Raw genomic sequence first — 6,000 nt, 5'->3', positions numbered from 1 at the left:
CAAACTTGGCCACAAAGCCATCTAAACAGTCGTTCAAGTCATTGACGTATAAAGAAAAAAAAGAAGCATTCCTCCGTTTTCCTTCAGAGCCTCGGCGACACGCACAGGAAACCCCGCGAGTGCCCCGTCTTTCCCGCTTTAAGCGCATTTTCTTTCTCAAAACTGCTGCACTTGACAGAGAAACAGAATTAGGCCATTTGGCCCATCAAGCCTTGGATAGGTTAGGTGAGTGGGCAAATTCATGGCAGGTGCAATTTAATGTGGATAAATGTGAGGTTATCCACTTTGGTGGCAAGAACAGGAAAACAGATTATTATCTGAATGGTGGCTGATTAGGAAAAGGGGAGGTGCAATGAGACCTGGGTGTCATTATACACCAGTCATTGAAAGTGGGCATGCAGGTACAGCAGGCGGTGAAAAAGGCGAATGGTATGCTGGCATTTATAGCGAGAGGATTCGAGTACAGGAGCAGGGAGGTTCTACTGCAGTTGTACAAGGCCTTGGTGAGACCACACCTGGAGTATAGTGTGTAGTTTTGGTCCCCTAATCTGAGGAAAGACATTCTTACCATAGAAGGTTCACCAGATTGATTCCTGGGATGGCAGGACTTTCACATGATGAAAGATTGGATCGACTAGGCTTAAACTCTCTGGAATTTAGAAGATTGAGGGGGGATCTTATTGAAACGTATAAAATTCTAAAGGAATTGTACAGGCTAGATGCAGGAAGATTGTTCCTGATGTTGGGGAAGTCCATCACGAGGGGTCACAGTTTGAGCATAAAGGGGAAGCCTTTTAGGACCGAGATGAGGAAAAACTTCTTCACACAGAGAGTGGTGAATCTGTGGAATTCTCTGCCACAGGAAACAGTTGAGGCCAGTTCAGTGGCGATATTTAAGAGGGAGTTAGATATGGCCCTTGTGGCTAAAGGGATCAGGTGGTATGGAGAGAAAGCAGGTACAGGGTTCTGAGTTGAATGATCAGCCATGATGATACTGAATGGCGGTGCAGGCTCGAAGGACCAAATAGTCTACTCCTGCACCTATTTTCTATGTTTCTATGAGTCTGCTCCACCATTCCATCGCGGCTGATTTATTTTCCCTCTCAACCGCATTCTCCCCGTAACCATTGACGTTCTTACTAATCTATCAAGCTTTACTTTAAATATACACAATGTTGTTGTTCCTTTTCACGCTTAGTGGTGCATCGGGCTGCTTTTTTTTGCCACTTCCGTAGCATTTGACTGTTCTTTTTTTTAATGAGGCCGAGTGGCTAGTTCGAAGCTCAACCCAGCACGTTTGGAAAGTGTGCAAGGGAGCCGGCCGGATTCGAACCCGGGACTAGTCCTAGTGGCAGATGCCACTACCCTGCCAGCTGGTATTGGCCTAATGAGGTGCATTAAAACATGAACCGTGTCGACAAGGCGAACGTGCACAGTTTTTTTTTTAAACATCAGGGTTAAAATGGTTCAGTTTAATGTCAGAGAATGTATACAGTATAGAACCTGAAATTCTTACTCTTCGCAGACATCCACGAAACAGAAGAAAACCCAACCTGTATTGAAATAGTTTTTTACTTATTGAGAGACATTGCGGAATAGGCCCTTCTGCCCCTTCGAGCCATGCTGTCCAGCAATACCCCAATTTAACCCGAGCCTAATTACGGGACAGTTTACAGTGACCAATTAACTCACAATCCGGTACGTCTTTAGACTGTGGAAGGAAACTAGAGCACCTGGCACTGAGGAGAACACATTAACGCCTCCCAGGCAGCATATTTCTATAAGATGCTGTTGAGGCCTAATTTGGAGTATTGTGTGCAGTTCTGGTCACCTAGCAACAGAAATGATATCATTAAGATTGAGAGAGCACTGAGAAAATCTGCGAGGATGTTGCCGGGACCTGAGGACCTGAGGTTTTTTTTTTGGGGGGGGGGGAAAGTTGAATAGGTTAGGACTTTATTCCTTGGAGCGCAGGAGAATGAGGGGAGATTTGCTAGAGGTATTCAACATTTTAAGGGGTGTATATAGGGTAAATGCAAAAACACAAGAGATTCTGCAGATACGAGGAATTCTGCAGATGCTGGAATTTCAAGCAACGCACATCAAAGCAGCAGGCCAGGCAGCATCTCTAGGAAGAGGTACAGTCGACGTTTCGGGCCGAGACCCTTCGTCAGGACTAACTGAAAGAAGAGCTAGTAAGAGATTTGAAAGTGGGAGGGGGAAGAGGAGATCCGAAATGACAGGAGAAGACAGGAGGGGGAGGGATGGAGCCAAGAACTGGAAAGTTAATTGGCAAAAGGGATATGAGAGGATAGTGATACCCCTTGCCCATCCTCTGGGTTTCCCCCTCCCCCTTTTCTTTCTCCCTGGGCCTCCTATCCCATGATCCTCTCATATCCCTTTTGCCAAACAACTGTCCAGCTCTTGGCTCCATCCCTCCCCCTCCTGTCTTCTCCTATCATTTTGGATCTCCCCCTCCCCCTCCCACTTTCAAATCTCTTACTAGCTCTTCCTTCAGTTAGTCCTGCCGAAGGGTCTTAGCCCCGAAACGTCGACTGCACCTCTTCCTAGAGATGCTGCCTGGCCTGCTGCGTTCACCAGCAACTTTGAGATTCTGCAGATGCTGGAAATACACACACACACACACACACAATATGCTGCAGAATCTCAGCAGGCCAGGCAGCAGCTATGGAACAGAGTAACCAGTTGACGGTTTGGGCTGGATAAAAGGACTGAAAAGGAGGAGAAGGGTGGAGGGGAGGGGAGGGGAGGGGAGGAAGATGTACGAGGTGGCAGGTGACAGGTGAAACCGGGAGAGGGTGAAGTAAAGAGATGGGAAGTTGATAGGTGGCAGAGATAAATGGCTGGAGAAGAGGGGATCTGATAGTCATAGTCATGCTTTATTGATCCCGGGGGAAATTGGTTTTCATTACAGTTGCACCATAAATAATAAATAGTAATAACACCATAAATAGTTAAATAGTAATATGTAAATTATGCCAGTAAATTATGAAATAAGTCCAGGACCAGCCTATTGGCTCAGGGTGTCTGACCCTCCAAGGGAGGAGTTGTAAAGTTTGATGGCCACAGGCAGGAATGACTTCCTATGACGCTCTGTGTTGCATCTCGGTGGAATGAGTCTCTGGCTGAATGTACTCCTGTGCCCACCCAGTCCATTATGTAGTGGATGGGAGACATTGTCCAAGATGGCATGCAACTTGGACAGCATCCTCTTTTCAGACACCACCGTCAGAGAGTCCAGTTCCATCCCCACAACATCACTGGCCTTACGAATGAGTTTGTTGATTCTGTTGGTGTCTGCTACCCTCAGCCTGCTGCCCCAGCACACAACAGCAAACATGATCGCACTGGCCACCACAGACTCGTAGAACATCCTCAGCATCGTCCGGCAGATGTTAAAGGACAGAAGACCATGGAAGAAGGGGAAGGGGGGGGAGGGAAGACCAGAGGGAGGTGATAAAGTGAGAGAGGGGAACAGGAATGGGGGGGTGATGGTGAAGGGAGAAGTTTCAGAAATGGGTGTTCATACAATCAGGTTGGATGCTACCCAGGCGGAGCACAAGGTGTTGTCTCATCGCGTCAAACCCCCCCCCCGGAGTTCCTTAGTGACAGCCCCCAAAACCACAGCGTCCCCCTCCTCCCCGGGGGTGGGGGGACCGTCTTTGTTTCCTCGCACCGGGTCCTCCCGGCGTCGCCTCTCGTTCGGAAGGCGGGACTTCTCCTTTAAGGCAACGTTGCGGCGGGTGAATCAGCTCCTCCTGACGGCGAAGGGGCACTGAGTCAGTGAGTGGCCGAGCGAAGGCAGACGGGTCGCCAGCGAGCGAGGTCCCCGGAACCGGGCCAGAGGGGCGAGGGGAGAGGACTCCATCAGCGGGCGGTTCCCAGCGCGGCGCGGCGAGAATTCTCCCCGGCGGCCACAAAAGCGAGACCGCGGAAGCTTCGCGAGGGGGAAAATCACAGGTAGGGCTTGAGGACTCTTCGCTTAGGAGAAAGAGCAGCGATAGAGGCGACTGCCCGATTTGTCACGCCATCCATTCCGAACACTTGATTTGAAGGCAGCCGAAGAAGTGAAGGTAATTTTCATTTGCTTCTCGCCGGCGCTGTGACTCACCCAGACCCAAACATCTGGGGACAAGCAATGAACAAAACAAAAAGTGTTCCTCTGTTGCCCCGGGGGGGTGCTGAAGATACTTCTGCAACTTCTGGGTGGAGGGCAAGTAGGATCTGAGGACTCGGGCTGATCTTTGAGAAGTGTGTGTGTGTGTGTGTGTCTGTGTAGCGAAATTATCAGGTGGCTTCTGTGTGACTCGGGAATGGAGCGAAACCGCGGGCTTGGTTTTCATCCTCGGGGGTTGTGGGATGGGGGTCGGGGGTCTTGGTTATCTTATGCAACTGGCCACCGGGAGGGAAATCTAAGACCAGAGGGCATGGCCTCAGTACAGAGGGATGGAATAGAGCGCACTTGCTAAGGGAGCTCGACAACGACTGTCGACGGGCATTTCGACAAGCGGGGGCACCGCCGGAACGTGGGGCTGAGGCTCCGGCCAGATCAGTCATTATCGTACTAAACGGCAGAACAGGTTAGAAGGGCGGAGTGGCCTCGGACTTTAACTTGAGCCCACCCAGAAGCCGCATCTGAGCAAGCCGAAAGGGAGAGACCTGGACAGGAGTAACACTCTTAACAGACTGAACCACTTAAAATGACAGTCATGCGGCACAGAAACCGGCCGTTTGGCCCATCTAGTCCGTACTGAACTGTCCCCAAGGACCTAAACCTGGGCCATCGCCCTCCCCTGTCCAGGTACTTGTACGGACTGGCTTTGCAGGTGACCGCTTAACCAGAGAGATGCGGTAAGAGCCGGCCATGGCCACCGAGGGATTCAGGTCGTCTGAGAAATCTGGAAATAACTCTCATCTCAGATCGGCCAGATTAAGGTAAAAAACCTCGGGTGTTTGAGAAACAGGTATCTGCTGTTCTTACACAGTCTGGAGTGAGTCTTGTTCATCTGGTCTTTACTTGCATTAGAAACATGGAAAACCTACAGCGCAATACAGGCCCTTCGGCCCACAAACCTGTGCCAAACATGTCCTTAACTTGGAAATTACCTAGGGTTACCCGTAGCCCTCTAGTTTTCTAAGCTCCTTGTACCTGTCCAGGAGTCTCTTAAAAGATAAGAGCCTCTTATCGTATCCGCCTCCACCACCATCGCCGGCAGCCCATTCCACGCACTCGCCACTCTCTGTGTGAAAGAACTTACCCCTGACATCTCTGTATCTACTTCCAGGCACCTTAAAACTATGTCCTCTCGTGTTAGCCATTTCAGCCCTGGGATAAAGCCTCTGACTATCCACACGATCAATGCCTCTTATTTAATTAACTTGTAATATATTTTTAATACTTCCTGTTCATGAGTGTGAGGGGAACAAAATAATTGTTATCCCGGATCTGATGCAGCACAAAAAAACCCACAAAAGATAAAGAACACAATAATAGTTTTTAAAACGCACGCCATATATCAAAATACATAAGATAGCTTATATACGTAGATTGATAATAGAAACATAGAAACATAGAAAATAGGTGCAGGAGTAGGCCATTCGGCCCTTCGAGCCTGCACCGCCATTTATTATGATCATGGCTGATCATCCAACTCAGAACCCCACCCCAGCCTTCCCTCTATACCCCCTGACCCCTGTAGCCACAAGGGCCATATCTAACTCCCTCTTAAACATAGCCAATGAACTGGCCTCAACAGTTTGCTGTGGCAGAGAATTCCACAGATTCACCACTCTCTGTGTGAAGAAGTTTTTCCTAATCTCGGTCCTAAAAGGCTTCCCCACTATCCTCAAACTGTGACCCCTCGTTCTGGACTTCCCCAACATCGGGAACAATCTTCCTGCATCTAGCCTGTCCAATCCCTTTAGGATCTTATACATTTCAATCAGATCCCCCCTCAATCTTCTAAATTCCAACGAGTA

Source organism: Mobula hypostoma, chromosome 30, assembly GCF_963921235.1.
Source record: "Mobula hypostoma chromosome 30, sMobHyp1.1, whole genome shotgun sequence".
NCBI classification, from domain to species: Eukaryota; Metazoa; Chordata; class Chondrichthyes; order Myliobatiformes; family Myliobatidae; genus Mobula; species Mobula hypostoma.
Note: the sequence above shows the minus strand (reverse complement) of the source record.